Below are 16,059 nucleotides of genomic sequence, written 5' to 3'. Positions count from 1 at the left end.
AATGTAAATTTGGTGCGAAATTTAGTCAAAATAGCCGCTTCAATGGGTCGATTAAACTGACCATGAAATAGAAGAAGAACGCGATGAACTTTCTTAAAAGAGCACGCATTTTGGTAACAAAATTCAATAATTTGCAAGCGTTGTTCGTTTGTAAGACTACTAATGGTTAAATTATAGACCAAATTGAAGATATTTGACAGTAAAATAAAACACGAAACGTGCGTCACCTGTTTAAAAATATAATAGCTTAAAATTCATCCTTTATATGTAACAAACCTTTTCTCACTAAAATCCATTATTTTGGAATTATCTTTTATTCTTCTATTAATTGCTCGTACCGATCTTCATTTTCTTGCAAGTTAAACCAAATTCCACCGGTGTCCATTTTTGTAATAATTATTCTTGTCCAAAAATTTGATGTTTTATTTATTTTTAAAATTGTCAAACAACTCGATGATCGTTCGAAAGTACAAGTTTTTTTTAAAAACAAGTTGGTATAACCGGCATTCGATTCTACTTTCATACGTAGTATGATTTGAAAGTAGAATCGGAAATGAATTTCGAATAGAATCAAAAGTAGAATCGAGTTGTATAGTAGGGCCGCTGAATTTAAAACTTTTAATTAATTGACTAAAAATTCAAGCGATTCAAGACTGATAAAGATGATACATACCCATTTAAGATTCCAATAACATAACAGAATTGCAAGAACAAAAGAGAAAAGCTAAGCTCCAATGTTTTTATAATGAACCTCGCAAGATTTTTCCAAGAATTTCATGTGAGCTTAAGTTCAAAAACTGGAAATTCACTTTTACGGATGGGTCCAAAACCTCAGAGACTACAACTTTTGCAATGACAAATTAAGCCGCTAGCACGATTATTTTTGGATTACTTTCACAAACCGCATCCATTTTAACTGCAGAAGCCTCTGCCATTTTAACTGCAGAAGCCTCTGCCATTTTAACTGCCATTCAAGAGGCTATAAAATAGGGAAATAAGCAGGTTATCTGTACAGATAGGGTGTATTCATAAACGTCAGCTTAACTAAGAACTGCGTTTGGTAGCCATTTTTCTCTGACGTTTATGAACTCTGTTTACATGCGAATCGGACTAAGTCCGACCTTTTTGTCTATTGCAGATATTTTGCATTGGGAGTGCGTTCAAAAATGCATCAGAAAAGAAATGCGATTGCACTAGCGCAGATTTTCTGCGTTTATGAATACAGCCATAGTATTTCTACGATCAGAGCTGTCAAAAATACCAACAAAAACACTACCAATCTCATGAACAACATCCGCTCCTTATTAGTAAACTCAACCCGGCACATACAAATAATGTGGACCCCTGGACACGTTGGAATCCGTGGCAATGAGCTCGTGGATAAAGCAGCAACCCTTGCAAGCAAGTCACCAACCTACCTCTATAATATTTATACCAAGAATGACCTTGTGAAGAACCTCACACCAACCTACCTCTGTAATATTTATACCAAGAATAACCTTGTAAAGAACCTCACAAGAAACTGATCAGCACCGAAGAAAACGAATGGAGAATATACAATCACCAACAATCCAACAAAACCTATATACCCTGCAAACAGCGACTTGGCCATACCTCTGCCACCCATCTCCACCTCCTCAAAAAAGAACTTCCTCCCATTTGTCCCACCTGCAATACTACATCTGACTTCCAACACCTGCTCCAAAACTGCAACAGAACTAAGCTAATCGTTAAGAAAATTATAAATGGAAACGATATCATTCAAACCCTGAGGTACTCAATATTTTTATATAAATATGTAATTTATTACTTGTTTAATGAATATATAATAATAATAATAATAAAGTACAGAAGAATGTTCAGGTTAATGGGAAAGACAAGAACCCTGATCTATCTATCCAGAACGAACTAATGCTATAAAAGCAAATACTCAGAACCCATTTGGACTTATGCTATTCAACTTGGAGGCTGTACAAAAAAAACTAATACTGAACCTATCCATGGATTGGTCCTGATTGAACGGTGGTTTTAGTCCGGTAAGAGCCGCATACTACTTGGTACCTATTCTTACCGACTGATGTTTTTGAACAGTTCCATCGGATAGAAAAAAATTATGCGACAAATTTCGTGACTGGTTACATTTTCTAAACAGTAATCGTCGACAAAAACGTCGATGATTTGCCTAACGTTACATCATAACTATCCTTTGCAGTTTAAGACCATTTGATGCATTTTAGAAGCTCTTAAATTTGAGTTGAACATTCGCGCAATCTATAATTGCGATTTGAACTTTCTTTATGGATAACCATAGCAATCCCCATCTAGCCAGGAGATATAAGCCCAACTGCTTGCAACCCAAAAATGAAGTTAAATAATTGTGGGCTGATTTGGCTACAAAATTGAATGCTTATAGGCTCCTTAAAAAAATTATTAGTTTTTTGCTTTGCTTTGGCCTTTTCGATTTCATTGGATTCTATTTTATCCACAAGGCACTTATGTAGCTTCTTTTCCAAGAGTTAATTGCAGTATTTTGGACACAGTGCTTTTCGCTAGAGCCACCCCAAAACCACATCCTTCGACATTTCAGTTTGAGTAGGTAATCATTTCAAGGACCATCAAAACTAGAAAATATAATCATTACGATTACGATAAAAATCATACTTGTGTACATATGATTTGGAAGATATATGTATAGGATTACATTAATCCCTTAACCGCCTTTTTAACTTTTAAAATATTTTCTTAAATAAGAAAATTACTTTCCCGAAAAATTGTAGACTCAATTTGTCAATACTACTGAAACAATACCATCATATAGAGTGGAAACCTAATTATTCAACTTTAGTCACCTACAAACTTCAAAATTAATGCAAGACGATATCAATTAAGCTTTATTATCAACTTATGAGAATCTAAAGAAGGCCACATTATCGCTCAAACGATTGATATAACAAAGAGAATTATGCAACAATCTCCCGGATTCATCTTCTAAAAGTCCATATTTTTTTTGTCAAAATGCTATTACAAGAAAAATGTAAATAAATTAAGAAGCTTTTTCTTACTTATGAACATTCCATAGAAAGTTATTGTAATGGCTCCGATCTGTCGAAAATGTTGACATTTCTCGACGTTCAAAGGTCCCTGAAGCGGAAATCAAAGATTTTTAGAAAGATGTCGTACGTCCGCGAGGCGACGTTTTTTTGTCGTCCAGAGCTCAAGAACCAGAAAAGATATCGACTTCAAATAAATTTTGTGATGCAGATACTCGTATGTGCAGAAAGATGCAGAAAGGGCTCTCAAGACAATTGCTTGGGTGATTTTTTTTACCATAGCAGTTTAAAATAAAAGTGAACATTTTTGTTATCCTTTCTCACGAACCAATAATTCTAGAGACTTGGATTAGATTTTATAGCATATATTGTAACCAAACAAATTTATTTAAAAAAAAAATCCAATTAACATTTTTTTATAAATCAAAAAAACTGAAAAAAAATTGTCACCTTGAAAATTTTACGAATAAAAAATGATATTATCTCAAAAACAATTTTGAGCAACGAAGAATAACGTTTTTAACATCTGGTAAAATTTTGAGAAAAATCAAATTGACAGTTTATAAAAAATAAAAACCTGAACAAATTTTGCTCAAAGTTGGTAAGAATTGAATTTCGACTTAAATATCTTTTCAAAACTTTGAGATATTGGCTTTAAACTATTTTTATCTTTTAAAAAATATTGTTGTCAACATTCAGTAAAATTTTGAGAAAAGTCTAATTGACAATTTTTTTTACAAAAAATAAAAACCTAAAAAAAAAACAATACATAAGCTTGGTAAAAATTTACTTCCGACTCAAATAGTTTTTCAAAAGTTATAAATATTGTCAAACTTTTTTTATTTTACAGAAAATATTGTTTTCGTTATTTAGTAATTTTTTGTATAAGAATTCAACAGTCCGTTTTTCATGAAAAAAATAAAATCTACAAAAAATAGTACGCAAATTTGGTAAAAATTGATGTTCGGTTCTTGATATCTCTCAAATTAATTTTATTCATCCAATTTGTAAAAATTTAAGAAATGCTATTAAAATTGGTAACAATATGTTTTCGACTAAAAATCTATTTAACAAACCAGATTTTGAAAAATATTGTTGGTAATTTTGAAATTTTTAAGAATAATTCAAGTGACAACTTTTTCAACAAAATACAAAAAACTTACAAACTTTTAAGCAAGACAAATCTACAGACGGGATGGGAAGTTATCACTGTGGGTCCCATCCCAACCTCTGTTTTTGACCTTGCAGTTAGGGATACTAGATTGAAAAGGACAAAAAGGGAGTCAAGGGGAAACATTTTTTTTGAAAATATATTTTTTTTTTTTTATAATTAAATGAAATTTCGTTAGTAGTAGTTCCAACAAAATGATATGAAATGCAATAATATACTTGTCCGAAAAAAAAAACCACACAAAATAGTTATGTAAACAACTCTCAACAGGCACCTTGTCAGAGAAATCGAAAAGAATCCCTTCAAGCCTGCAAAAAAGGATTTATATATTACTTCTTGCGTCGAAGCATTGACAGAACAGATTAAGGGAACTCAATTTAACTGCGTGTAGTTCAAGAAAAATAACTCTCTTAATTGCTAAACGTGCTCAGCAGCATTTCGAATGTCGCGTTGTTTGGGGGTATAGGATGTTGTTCCTACTTTAGAAGGCCTCCAAAAGCGGTTTATAACCTTAAAAACATCAGCAAAGCAGTAGTACTGGAATATTAAGGTTGAAAGGTGCCAACAAATCTAGTAAAATCAATGACCAGGCAGTGTGAAGCAGTCAATCTGACAGCGGCTATGCGCATAAATATTAATCTAGGACGCCAACATCTAAGAAAAAAAAGTAATTAAGCCCAATTCTTAATATTCCCGGGGAAAACAATTACCCGGAAGATTCGTTCCCCCGAGAGTAAAACTCTCCTATTCCGAATTTCCCGGGAGACAGTTTTTCCCTTCGAACTCGGGATTGAAAATTGTTTATGTTCGAAACAGCTGTTCCGAAGTATTTGACACAAGAATGTAGGTGTACAAAAGTTTCAGAAAAGAAAACAAACATTTTGAAATTGATATTTATGCATAAACAAATGCATATATAAGTAAATTTAATTAAAAAATGTTCAATATTGCAGCAAGAATCCTTTTTGAAGAGGAGTTAGAAGAACATCAAAGCCAAAGGCCAGGTTAAAGGATCAAAGGTTGTTAGACGATCCTTGAGGGACAGTTCGAACCCTCTGGAGTTGCCTCAATGGTTGTAAGTACTTGGAAATTCGCAAATATTTATTCAAAATTTGTTTTTCTAGTTTTATTAAACAACTTGTTTCTTAAGTTTCAAAAGTATTATTATAGAGTTAAAAAGATTGTCTTCAAGTATTTCCTCGATAGGTCCTGTAATCCAGCTAAAAAAAGTTTTGCGATTCAACCAATAACAAAATTGAGTGCTTGTTTGCGTTTCTTCGTTGAAGGAGGATACCAAACAGAGGTGGGAAAAGACTATAATGTTGGACTGGCCCAACCTAGTTTTAGCCAAGTACTTGCCGATGTCTTAAACGTTTTGGAGAAGCAACTTTGTCCAGAATGGATAAAAGTATGCCAATCGGCCGCAGAAAAAAGAAGAGTTGCGCTGGCCTTCTACTCAAAACATAACTTTTCTGGCATTGTAGGGTACGTTGATGGAAAGCAAGTTCGGATCATTGCCCCATCTGTAAACAAACATTTATTTTATAACATAAAGGAAACATACAGCCTAAATGTTATGCTAGTTTGTGGTGGTCAGCTAAGAATTCAATACGTTGATGCCTCCCATCCAGGCGCGTATCATACTCCTTTCATTTGGAATATAAGCGCGTTAAGGGTCCATTTTAAGCAGGTGGTCCACACAAATGAGCTCATTTTCTACAATTTGCCAAAACATTTGTTTTCTTGTGGAAGCTACATGCAATATCGCGTTGAGCCTCCATCAAATTCAAAAGCATTTGAAGCTGACCCTTGTTTGTTGTTTTTGACCTTAACATATTTGGTATGTTATCAATTATTATTGCGAAAAAAGAAAAAACTTATATTTATTTTCGTAACTCTCCAGCTTAAGTGTCGGGAACAAACTCGCGCAAAGTGAATTCGAATTTTCCCTTTTTTGACATTTAGAATAGCTACTTTTTTCCCGGAGTATTTTTTCCCATTTTCGAACTTGTTTAGAATAAGGGAAATTGAAAAGGGAACAAAATCCCCGGGAATTTTTTATTTAGAATGAGAGAGAAGGGAAAAGGGAAATATTTCCCCTTGAATTGTCATTTAGAATTGGGCTGATTAAAAAAGATTTTGAATTTGAACCATGTTTGTATGAAGTAACAATGGTGGTATTTTTTCCCCCGCAACTGTACGTAGATACTTTTTAACGGATAGATACATGCATAGCGGGCCAATACAAAAATTCAAAACAACGAACATCCTAATGTATCCTGTCACCCTGAATAACATTAAATGTGGCAAGTTGTTTGGTTATAGAATTCAAGATCCTACACATAATTTGACCTACATACTAACTCCATCGTCGTCGTCGTATCGTCGTCGGCGAGGCTTAAATTAAGTTTTCTACTCAAAATCAAGGCACATAATTTATTTACATATCATTATATAGGTTATGTGGGTATAAACGGTTGTGCATATATTATGTAGATGTTATACATATGTATGCATGAGTGGTCTACGGTATAAATAACTGTTGTAGATTTGAATCTAACTTAAGAAACTAATGTACGGGAAAACATAAAAACACAGTTTTATATCAAATATGTATTTATATATACATATGTGTTGTATATGTTTATAAGGACATAATTTACAAAATCAGACATCCCACACCCCTAATTAATCCTTTTATAGAAACTGTCAAAATAATATTTCGCTTGTGATATATGTGCGTAAAATAATACAATAATGTTTCATTTAGAAAGGACAATTTTATGGTTTATAGAACAAGCTTAAGTGCTGGTAGGCTTCGGAAGATGATAAATGTGCTTACAATGAATGGGGGAGGCTCTAACCTACTTCTGAAATGTTTCAGATTCTTTTTTCCCATACCCGCTCTAATTGATTGTATAGAAATCTAAATACTCGTAAAATAACGTATATTATAAAAAATATTCAACTTTAAAAATGCTTAAGACAACCAAAAACAAGGTTTTTAAGGCTAAACTAAGGCACAAAATATCCCTTAACAAAAAACTGTATGATGATTTTGAAAAGTGCAAATCATTTTCCTCCAGGTACAGTTATTTCGTCCTTATTTGACTCTGTATTAAGCAAATCTTAAACTTAATGCTTTCATACTCCGAACTTTCATTTTAACTATGTATGTATCTGGTTAAATTTTAAAAGTACCCATTGAAATCGGCCCGACGTTTCAAGGTCCCTGGAATCTAAATAAATTTGTTTGTGTGTGCGTACGTCCGGGAAGATTTTTTTTTGTATTGACTTTAAATAAATTTTTTACAGATATCAATGCAGAAAGATGTAGAAATGATTCTCAAAAAAAAGAGGCTGGGATACTACCCACACTGATAACTTCCCATCCCGTCTGTCGATTTGTGAAATAAAATAAGTTTGAAGATAATATTTTTAATTTTTGAAAAGCTATTTGAGTCGAAAATTAATTTTTACCAACTTTTGTTAAATTGTTTTTAGGTTTTTAATTGTTTGTACAAAAACTGTCAATTCGATTTTTTTTTTTAAATTTTACTGAATGTTGACAACAATATTTTTTGAAAGATAAAAGTAGTTTAAAGCCAATATCTACAATTTTTGAAAAGATATTTGAGTCGAAAATCAATTTTTAACAACTTTTATACATTTTTTTTTAGGAATTATTTTTTTGTAAAAAAAGTGTCAGTTCGAATTTTCTCAAAATTTGTCCTAATGTTGAAAACAATATATTTTTTTTTATAATAAGCAAACACTAAAAGGGTTTTTTATACCTTTAATATGCCAAAGACACAGTGTGAGCATTAGGAAAGAGGGAAGGGTTGGATAGGAGGTGTCGGTGTACATTGGTTTTAAATTTCTGAACATTGCAATGACTGGGAAAGATAGAGCGTGATTAGGCGTTCAACATTCGCGTAGTACGGCTAAAAAAAGAATCTTTGTACTTCATAGTACTGCCGGAGTTGGGTTCAAGGGTAAACTGATGGGCATTCCTAGAAGCGCGGGTATTACGGTTAAATTGTTTAAGGGGAGGAATGCAACTGGCTATTTCACTAGAGCATAGTCCGTTAAAATAACGGTAAAAAAGGGTGAGGCAAGAAACCTTGCGTCGATGTCCGAGTGATGTAAACGACTAGATGATGTTTATGTCACCAATCATTTTAAAAGCTCTTTTTTGAATGCTGTCTAAGAGGCTTAAATAAGTTACTGGAGCACCAGTCCAGAGATGAGAGTTATATTCAAGTTTCGGACGTATATAGGTTTTGTAGATTGTAGCCAGATCAGGCGGAGAGATTCTTATAAGTAAAAATTAGTAAGAAGCTTTTATCTTTTTTTGAAAAGATATTTGAGTCGAAAATTAATTTTTACCAACTTTTATTAATTTTTTTTTTGGTTTTTAATTTTTTGTTAAAAAAACTGTCAATTCGATGTTTTTCAAACTTAATTTCATAAGTTATTTAGGGTTAACCAAAATTTTCACCTTTTTTTCAAACTGCTATGGTAAAAAACCCACGCAATTTTCTTGAGAGCCCTTTCTGCATCTTTCTGCCTTATTATCTGTATAACAAAATTTATTTGAAATCGAAATCTCTTCTGAACGTACGGACGTACGAAATCTTCATACGACATCTTTCTAAAAATCTTTTATTTCGACTCTAGGGACCCTGAAACGTCGGAAACAAATCGAACCCATTACAATAACTTCCTATAGAAAGTTAAAAATGAGTGGAAGATTTTTATACCATAGCGATTTAAAAAAAAAGTGAACATACCAACAAAAAACTGATAAAAAATGGTTTTCGACTAAAATATTAAAAAAAACAACGAAATACGTTGACTTCTAATTAATTATCTCACAAAAATTAAATTATTAAAATTTTAAGCCAGACAAATAGACAGACGGGATTCCAGTCTGTTTTTATTAATATCAGGCCTATTCTACTATTCACCATTGAGGGGGGGGGGGAATTGAACTTGAATTTTCACTAATCATTATTCTGCTATTCATCCGAAGTGAATTGGTGTATGTCGGTAATACTGCGCGGTATTCTTCTATTCATTCTATACAATTCAGATCCGCATATAAAATGCAGCGGATTTTTCATTTGATGTCTGGTTTGTTAATTTTTGTAAGCAAAATGTAAATGAAAACTAATTTATTTTCAAATTAAGAATATTTGTTTTATAAGTAGAAGAATATTAACATTTTTATGGGAAGGAAGACACTTTTTAACATTTTTCCGAAGCCATCTGTGTGAGGATTCTCTTATTCCTCTGCTTACAATTGGAATAAAAAATCCAATACTGTCCATTTTCAAAAATTACTCAAATTATTCTGTTAGGCGGATTGATTAAACTTCATTTTTGTATGAATCAAAATAACTTATCCCACATTCCCAAGATTTTTACATGAACGACTGTTTATTTGAATGTCAAATTGGTTTGGGATAATGTAGTTCACCCGATGGATAGCAGAATGCTAAGGCAGTGTAAAAGGGAATCAAATGGGTGAATCGAATATACGATCCACGTGAATAGCAGAATAGGGCTGTATATCTCAGAAAATTAGTAGAATAGAATTGTTTGAACTTTCAAACTGATGAAAACCGTTTTAGCAAAAACGGATAAGAGTTTATGTCGCAGATTCTTGAAAAACAGATGATATCTAATAACTTTTTGAAAAATTGTATGCACTGTTTTACAGCAGTCGGCTTGACCCCAGAGTGAAGGTTATTTGCTACATGGCCCTCATACGGCCGATGATCGTTTATGGTTGTCTCTTCCCAGATGGAGAAGTTTTGGGTTTTCAAGCAGGAGTGTTTACGACGGTGTACCGGCTTATATCGAACAGCCGAATATTTTTCATGCATTTCTACTCCAACGAGGTCCTATACAACGATGCTCGAATCAACAGAATTGACAATTTCGTGATAAAACTCGTTTGAGTTCACATTGCAAGAGCTATGTTTTCGACCAACAATTTAATTTTCGGGGCGTTCTATCCGAACGAGTATTTTGAGAGTGCACGCTTGAGCGGCTTCAATCCACCAGAACCATTCCTCTTCTTAGATCGATGCAGTCTGATACAGGATAGATTGGCAGTTCCGCGACTCATGTACAATCGGCATGTCATGGCACAAGGCGGAGCAGAGCTCCTTCGGTCAGTAGGGCTGTGTCCGAACGGGACCGAACTGATAGGGTGAAGCAGGAGAACCAGTTTTGGTGGCTTCAATCGGTACTTTTAGTGGGTAGTCGGGATCGGGTTTTAAGCCTTAGCCGGCTTACAATCTTCATTTATAGTTTTAGGGTTTAGTTTTAACTAGAATAGGCATGGTGGCACAAAAAACATAAAGATAAAATTAAAAAAAAGGACAACAAAATATGAAAAACAAAAATTGTTAGATAGTTAGATTTGCTGCTGTGGTTGTTCTAGTTTTTAGTAGCTTATAGGTAGTTTAAGTTTCATTTTAACTAAAATTAAATTTTTTTCAAATTTTCTAATAAATAAAAAATTAATAAAATTGAATTGAAGTAAAATAGATCTAAGTGCCGAAATGCATTATAATTAAGTATTATTATTTAACTTAAAGTGTTCGTGTGGGATCAGTAAGTTAGTTGTAAGTTATGGTTAATTAGGCTAGTTTAAAAAAAAAGAAAAAAAGTGCGTTGGACTGTCATGCGAGAGATCTTGGGTTCGATCACTACCTGTGCCACCTTATTTTTGTTCTTGGGTACTGCTTCTTGCCAGGAATTGACAAATTCTCCAAGAGGAATTCTTGTCATGAGAAGTGATTTCTCAAATTAGCCGTTCGGATTCGGCTTAAAACTGTAGGCTCCATACCTGACAAAAGAACTCGTAGTTGAGAGTTGTAAGTCACTAGGCCCTGGTTCTGTACGGATTTTTAGATACCTTGTTGAACGAGTATTGGGATAGCTGTCAAAAAAATAAAAACAACTTTCAGCTATGCACAAAAAGTAGACAAAAATTTAAGGTTCGAAGTCAAAATTGTTGTAAGATAAAACATTTAATGGATAATTCAACTAATTCGTCATAATTAACTTCTAAAATTCGGAGGCAAATAGCTTTTTCTTCGTCTATTATGTAAAAACATCCTCAAATACAACTTTAACTAACATTTTGTACCTTTTTGTTTACCAACAAATACAAAAAGCTCAAATCAATTTTCAAGTTTCTTGAAATTTAACCATGTATTTAATCAGCTGTTCTGTCAGATACCTACATACATACCCCTGAAATTCTCGGATACCTATGGATTCCTTTTTTGACATCTCAGCTGTTTTTGATCAGCTGTTATTTTACACGTAAAACACTTACAAAAAGATATCCGGATACCCTATCTGTCTGAGATTGAACGCAAGGCAATGAAAGCTGTAACAAGCCCCTAAATGATGCGATCGGAACAGTACAAAATTGGAACAATTACAATCCTTGTATATAAACTTAAATATATTGTATATATAATTTAAAGAAAAAAAAAAATTTTAAAAAGGCCCATTTCAAAAACAGATAAAAATGACTAGCAAATTTAAAGCGTCAGAAGTCTTCATTCATAATTCTGGATCTATATAGTAACGCAATAGTTATAGAGCTTGAGATATTCATTCTCTCATTCAGCTTACTAAGAACTTGTTCCTCTGATAAAAAGTCATTTCCAATTTTCTTCTAGTTTCCCTTAAAATTGAACACGTTCCGACGAAATATATGACGTTCTCTTTTTCTGCTAAATTACAAATAGTACACTCCAGTGGTAAATCGGGTCTGTGCGGTATGAAGTTCAGGTTGAGTAGTTCGCTTCTTAACTTGACCATTGTAGCAATGACGTTTACATTATTTGCATCATGGAAGTAGTTCCTTTTTGCGAGATTATGGTTAAGCCTGCTGTAAGTTGTTCTTAACAAGGACCCAACTGCTTCAGCTGCATATTCTTCTCTACACTTCTCATCTACCGCTGCTATAACCTTGTACATAAGAGCTTTAGTGTGCAATACATCTTCCACATTTAAATTTAAATTTAAATTGCATCCTTCTAAAATAGGATCAAAAGTGGCTTCTCCCCAAAAATAACCCACTGGCTATACACTTCGGTAATCAGGCCGATACTCATTTATGGAGCCGTCGTATGGTGGACCGCACTGGACAAGATGGTAAATCTAAATAAGCTCATCAAATTCCAGCGGTCAGCAGGTATGTGCATCACAGGCGCACTCCGCTCAACACCAACCGCAGCACTGGAAGTGCTTTTAAACCTAACACCTCTTGACATCTTCTCCGAAATATTGGCAGCAAACTCATGTGAGGCTTAGAGCCACCTCTCAATGGAACAGTAATAATACTGGACATATTACTATTCTAGACAGTTTCAGATCTATCCCAGATCGCTTAGACTATACCACCCCAAAAATGGTATTTGGTAAAAGCTTCCATGTGTCCATCCCTTTAAGATCCTCCTAGGAAGAAGAGAGACCCCTGGAAGACGATGCGGTACACTTGTATACTGACGGTTCAAAGACCGATCACGGAGTTGGAAGTGGTATCTTTTCAGAACAACTGAATCTCAGTCTATCCTATAGACTTCCCAATCAATGTAGTGTATTCCAGGCCGAAGTAATGGCGATTAAAGAAGCACTATCCTGGCTCAAAGAAAACGTTATATCTTGTAAGGATATACGAATCTTCTCAGACAGCCAAGCCGCTCTTAAATCTCTTGCATCTGTCTCCACAAACTCTGGAACAGTCCACGATTGTCAATCATCTCTGAATGAGATGACGGAACAGTTTAACATTCACCTCATTTGGGTGCCGGGCCACAGAGACATCCCGGGAAATTGCAAAGCCGATGAGCTCGCCAAAAACGGAACACTTCTGCCTAATGTTAGACAAAAACATAACATAGGAACACCACTTGCTACATGCAAATATCTTCTCAAGCAATATGCTCTAGAAACAACAAATGCTAGATGGTCACAAAGTACCACCTGCCTAGCAACCAAGCAAATATGGCCAAGTATTGACTTAAAACGGTCAAAAGGCTTGATATCACTGAGCAGACAAAGTATAGATAAGCTCTACAATTGGAGTAATAACGGGACGTTGCCTCATAGGAAGACATGCTCTGAGGCTAGGGGTCTACACAAATTCCTTCTGTAGAAGCTCCATGGACGAGGAGGAGGAGGAAAAAGTGCAACGCCTTCTATGAACATGTCCAGCACTCTCCATTAGAAGGAATAACTTTCTCGGTAAATCCTTCTTCGATAACACCAGTGAACTGGCCACGGTTGACACAAAACGTCTCTCTAACTTTATTAAAAGTACAAAATAGTTTGTTTAAATTCATTACTCTCCCATGAGTAACCTCATTAGTGGTATCACAATAGACCCATGAGGTCTACGTGCGTCAATGACATCTGGACAGCCACTCCAACCTAACCTTACCTATCCTTCTACGAGACTCGACTACTCACTGTACCAGTGATTTTGGTCTTCTACAGCTTTTACTAATAGTTTTCTAAAAATTCGGTATTAGTTCATATACTAAAATTGTGGAAGAGATAATCTGCTTGCATCTGTAGGGTATTTATATATAGAGGTGATAGTCCGGTTTCCAGCATAATCACGTAATTTGGAGTATTTTTTGGCAGACAAAATATTTTCTTGACATAATGTGTTAAGAGTTTCTCCACCGTGTGAAACTTTTTGCATCCCCATACTTGTGAGCCATACAAAAGGATACTTTCTGCAACTGCTTCAAATACCTTATATTTACTACTGTGCGCTATGTTTTCGTTCATAAAGCATCTTTTACATGAAATATTAATGGCAGTTTTTGCCTTTTGTAGTTTCTCGCTAAAATGTTTCTCCAAATTCAGGTTTCCTGACAAAATTACTTTTAGGTGTTTGTATTCGTTAATACATTCTATATCTTCTCCGTTGAAATTCCACTTTTCATTCGATGCATTTCGTCCACCCCCTGTCTTAAAGATCATCACCATAGACTGTTGAATATTAACTGTAAGGTTCCAAAGACAACAGTAGTGGTATACTCTATTTATCATTAGTTGTAGTGTTTCTTGGGAATACGCAAAAGTTACTATATCATCAGCAAACATTAATGCCTTAATACGAAATCCTGCTAAATCAACACCACCTGAATGGTAATCTAGAAGGTCATCTGTTAAGAGCGAAAACAAGACGGGACTCAATGTACACCCCTGTCTTACTCCCGATTTGGTTGTGAACTAATCAGAAAGCTCGGCTCCGTTCTACACTGCAGCCTGTGTTCCTCTATACAGCTCTTCTAGAACGCGTCCGAACTTCAGAGACAATCCCAGACCATAGATATACCTTCTAAATTATATTTACACAGATAACTTAAGAATGTGGATATAACGTGCCGGCTCCCCCTCGATTTGTTTAGCTTTTTTGTTAAAAGATAAGCCAGCGTCCTTGTATGCTTTGATTTGTCCTCTTTTCTTCTAGGTGAACCCTTTTTCTCGACCCATTTTAGGTTTTTTTCATCAATCTAAACGCATATTCTATTTAAGTGGCGCAAAAATTTAGTTTTAATAAACGTATAACGGCTTTTGTCCAGAACTTGATATTTGTGCGTTGATAACTAGCTGGACAATAATTTTGGGCACAATTCTATTATTTATTATTCCGATTTCGTGTACTACACAGTGTGTCATTTCCATGTGACGAGGAGTGCATTTTGTAGGCTTATTCATAGTAGGGCATTGTCTTATCGATTCCGTTGCACAATATTAAATATGAAAACCAATCGGAATATTTCGATCCGATTGATGGTCGACAGCGGCAATATGGGTCACAGTAATTTAGAAGAAGGATTTGAATTCATGCCAAACAAAATTTTCTGAGATCACTACAAATTAAAATAAATATAGGCACCCAGCATCGAAATCCGCTCCTGTAGTTAGTTGTACCCTTTTGAAAAGGAAACCACCTTTCTTTTGAATTTACTGTTTCTTAAATTATGTAAACATTTTTGTTATTAAAATAGTTATGAACGTAATAAGTCTTGGATTTAATCAATACCCAAAGTTTACCTCTTATATACCAAAAACCATAACTAAAAACTACAAACAAACGTTAATACAAAACAATTTTAAAAATACGAGGCGGATATGAAAATATGAACAAGGAGAATAATTGAACTAGAAATGGACCAGACGTTGCAATTGCAGCCAATTCACTTTTTCCATAAATTATACTTGTTCCTTATGCAGAAGAAGTTTTCGTATCAATCTTTCCTTTTTCTGTTTTACTCGTAAGTAGGTGGAGTATTCACTTATTCATGGTTTTTTGTTTACTTATAAATTTCCTAAAGTGACGCTTTATTTTCACACGAAAACAAAGTAATGGAAATTGTAAACTTAGCGGGAAAATTAAATAAATATATCAATAACATGAAAGGTTTTAAACATTGCCGGACTTGCCATTTGGCATTGACAACTTGGATTTCAGGCAGAGACACTTATAGAAGTGTCGGTCATCTTTTGTGATGATTTTTAGCAATAGGTTTGTTTGATTTTCAGGGTTCGCCATGTTTTTTCGAGTAAGGTTTTTCCGGAGCCTGAGGAAGCTTCATAGGGTTGTTTTTTTCTGAAGAGGAACCGATGGTTAAAGTGAAGAACTGATCCTAATTTAATAGTTTTTCGTGATCATTTTAGTTCATGACCATAATAGACGATAGAGATGACTTAGCACCATTACTTACTTACTTAAGGTAGCGCTACAGTCCTGTGTGAACTAGGGCCTCACCCAACAAACTTCTCCAT

The sequence above is a fragment of the Eupeodes corollae genome, chromosome 2 (genome assembly GCF_945859685.1).
Source record: "Eupeodes corollae chromosome 2, idEupCoro1.1, whole genome shotgun sequence".
Classification (NCBI taxonomy): domain Eukaryota; kingdom Metazoa; phylum Arthropoda; class Insecta; order Diptera; family Syrphidae; genus Eupeodes; species Eupeodes corollae.
The sequence above is the reverse complement of the archived record's forward strand: the minus strand, read 5'-3'. Positions refer to the sequence as shown.